The sequence below is a fragment of the Frankliniella occidentalis genome, unplaced genomic scaffold (genome assembly GCF_000697945.3).
Source record: "Frankliniella occidentalis isolate FOCC.00 unplaced genomic scaffold, Focc_3.1 Scaffold18, whole genome shotgun sequence".
Lineage (NCBI taxonomy): Eukaryota > Metazoa > Arthropoda > Insecta > Thysanoptera > Thripidae > Frankliniella > Frankliniella occidentalis.
The window spans coordinates 2,742,483-2,746,030 of record NW_026267148.1 but is presented as its reverse complement, the minus strand read 5'-3'; the positions used below and the strand labels follow the sequence as shown (position 1 = coordinate 2,746,030).

General features: G+C 44.8%; 1 protein-coding gene and 1 long non-coding RNA gene across 2 annotated transcripts in view; one reads left to right on the top strand and one right to left on the bottom strand.

The window, feature by feature from the left end:
* The window catches only part of LOC113207601 (dystrophin, isoforms A/C/F/G/H), a 192,270-nt gene that overhangs the window by 1,777 nt on the left and 186,945 nt on the right, over window positions 1-3,548 (bottom strand). The window lies entirely within an intron of this gene.
* Window positions 1,051-3,411, top strand: LOC127748889 (uncharacterized). Its single transcript, XR_008010833.1, has 3 exons — window positions 1,051-1,444; window positions 2,061-2,200; window positions 3,305-3,411. It is a non-coding gene; the product is annotated as an uncharacterized LOC127748889 (long non-coding RNA).

Below are 3,548 nucleotides of genomic sequence, written 5' to 3'. Positions count from 1 at the left end.
CCGTTGAAATGACGGGTTTAAGTTCAACTCCAAGAGTTCGACCGGTTCAGAAAAATGTAGCTGGAATGAGAGAATCGAACCCCTGACTTGTGGCGCACGGGGCCGACTCTCTACCGGCGCGGCTACGACGCCACAGTGTGGGTGACCGGGCGAGCTAGGCTGAACCCACGAGTCAGCGCAGTGGCTTGAGCGGGAGAAGAACCGGTCCCATCACGACACCCTCTCACCTGGGGCTTCGAGAACGACCTCGTGGCTCTTTGATATCGCTGCGAAATTTGAACTTCGAGTCGGGGGTTCTAATACTCGACGCGCCGTCATATTATTCGTTTTTATGTTTGAATTTTTACGCATTGTACGAGAGGCTCGACCAGTCGGCAACCCGCGCTGGGGTTCGAGTCCCACCTGGGACCCGGCCGGCCCGCCTTTTTTCTCTCTCTTTCTTTCCCACGCCGCGTCGTCAGCCTGAGTTCTAGTCGGTGTGCTACGAGTGCGGCCCCTTAGCCGAGTGCGTAAAGGAGTCGGGGCGGGGACTCCCGGGTCATGGGTTCAAGCCCAGCCGCCAGCGGTTTTCTTTTTCTTTAGTCGCCCGGTTTGAATGCTACCAGCAGCAAAAGGTTCCTTTCGACTCACAGGGGTTCGAGTCCCACCGGTCCCACCGGTGGCCGGGTCAAGCGATTTCCTCCTCTTTTGCTCACCCAACAAAAAAAGAGCCGGCACGCTTTCGCCGAGGGTTGGACCTTTGCCCCTAATGGGACCCCAGTGCCGAGTCATAGACACCCCCGGTCCAGTGGGGCAGCGTTAACCTCCAGACCGTTTGTTGATCCACGAAGGTATCCCGTTGAAATGACGTGTTTGAATTCAACTCCAAGCAGGGTTCGACCGGTTCAGAAAAATGTTACTGTGTGCGGAGAAACGAACCCCCGACTCGTGACTCACGGGGCCTGCTTAGTGCCACACTGCCGCACTGCCCGTAAGCAGGCGCCCCAGCTACCCCTGGGGTAGGCGAACCCGCCAGTCATCGTGGTTATGCTGTACCGCACGCAGGCGTGCGTGTTGCCTACCTGCAATACCCGTTAGGCGCTACGGCCCCCTGAGGTAGGAAAACTAAAAGTGCGGTAAAGCATAACTGCATTTTCCAAACGGAGAAAAACAGGTCGGAAAAAAATTGGTTGGACAAAACCTAGGTTGGACAGCACTTTTTGGGATTTGGGAAAAATCGTCAGGTCGGAGGTAAATGGGTCGGACAATCTAAATACACTCAACGCCTGCGGCGCGTAGGGTACGCCTGCCCGCCAAGTGTCTGTGTGGAGATGGTGGCCTACCCTCAGCGCCTGAGCGGCGATACCCCCTGCTAGCCAACTGGTCCCGTCAAACCGTGGACGTACAGACCCTGCAACGAGACTACACATGTGCAACATTGTTGTTTGTTGTTGACTTCGCGGAGGTAAGAAATTGTTGCTGTTATTTCCTTTTTGTGCTAGTTCGTCTTCGTAAATTATAGATTTGTCAATATAGTGTCATAGAGACACCTCTGTCTGTGCCTTGATGCGGAAGAACGCAAACGTGATGAGTCTCATTACAAACCTATACTGGTACATAACCTCATTTTGAATTTACTACCATGTGCCAAACTTTTATTGATTTTTCTCTAAAGCAAATTTAAATGCATGCCTAATATATCTTCTGTTTAGCTTTTATCAGGCTGTTGGTATTAGGTGTTTAGACAAAAATGTTCGATCTAAAGTGAATGAGATCGCTCAATATGAGAATGCTCAAATTGATACCATTGAACCTGATAAAAAGTTCACTGCTTTAATTGAGACCAGCGTCTCCGCTCTACCGCTCTACAATCGTACTACAATCATGTCTGTAGATGTTATGTGTTCAAGATTCCACACGTTAAAATTTGACGTTAGTTGACATTGTTTGTCCTTGGTAATGCTTTTGAAGCATGGCACGTTAATGTTATGCAGCTACCTCAGCGTGTAAGCAGTACAGAGAGGAGAGTTGGTGTCACCGTGATGTATTTAGACCAAAATTCTGTTTTTACCCTGTTGCAGGGAGACCGTCCAACAGTTGCATCTGTGCTTAGACGTCAGCTAACCAGCCGCTAGCTGTCACCTGATGTTTGCTGAGTTGTCGTCACAGCACACAGCATGAGAAATGGCCCCTTTTTCCCATGGTCTTAGGAATGAATCTTGTAAGTTTGGCCTTTCAATTTATGGAATGTTAACAAAAATATCAATACAGTAGCCGAAGTCAAAGGACTTAAACGGCTGATTGACGGGGGGGTTGAAAAGAAAGCTAGGCCAAGGGAAGTTGGTTTTTCAAATTAACATTATTATGAAATGATACTTCTCATGTTATTCTCAAACATATAAAAGTTAGTTGTCCATAAAATTGGTGTTGAAATTTTTATATATCATTGCCAATTTGTTTTGTTTGCTCCGCCTAGGACATACAGGGTTCGGTTTTTCAAAAATATTGTTTTACATAACATTTAACATTTGACAATCTATTAGTTTTTGGGAAGTGATGTCAATAACATTACAAAATAAAAAATCAACTCACATTTCATTGACTTAAAAATTTTTGGAGTGGAAAAATTTGCCGTAAGAGAGAGGATACAACTCCAAATGGTTAACATGATGATACAAATAAGTACAGTAAACCAGGTTGTGCTTTTAAAAAAATTAATCTATGATAGTATCAACAATGGAAAAGTTTCATGGGGCAAATCCAAATGATGGCCTTACCCTTGTAGCACCAAACATTCAGACAACGTTCTGAGAACGTTCTTTTGGTCCTCTGAAGGTTCTGTAAACATTCTAAGAACGATATGAGCTACAAGGGTATGTCCTTAAGTTTTTGATAAATATAAATCTGGTTCCGGATGCTATTGATTTGAGCCAATTATGGTAGACATGTTATAGGTAAAATTTTATAATGGTATTTGTTTCTATTGGGGGTTTTCTTGTCATATCTTTACTGTCTGTACTTGATTCTAAAATATGTAGTTGTGTGATGCTTTTAGTTGAGGGAAGTGGAAGAGGCAAATCATTAGAGTGTCACTTACAGCAATTTTGCTATTTATTTCATTTGTATGGTACAGTCTTAGTAAAGTAGGAAGTGATGCTGGTTCTTGTCCAAAGGGATATGCCTGGACTGGATGCTGGCCACCTGTAACATAGAAAGTTCATTCGATGAGCTGGCGTCACGGTGATACCATATGGACCAGAGAACGTTTGAGTTGAACTCTGATAATTTGAATTTAACTTAGATTTTTTTTTTCTTTCTCTTTCAGGTATTTAGATTCACCCCAAGTCACCAGCAGAAACAAGCCGGCTTCTTGAGGAAGACTTACTCTTATAATGTAAATTATTTGAAACAATAAAGAATAAAAAATGACTACATCTGACATTTTACTTGATTTCATACACCTAGTTAGCTAAGAGCTGTGGTAACTGTGGATGTAGTAGCAGACAGCCACCACTACCGCAGTGACGTCACAGACGTCTCTGATGCAGCTGCCGTGGAGGCAGCAGTAG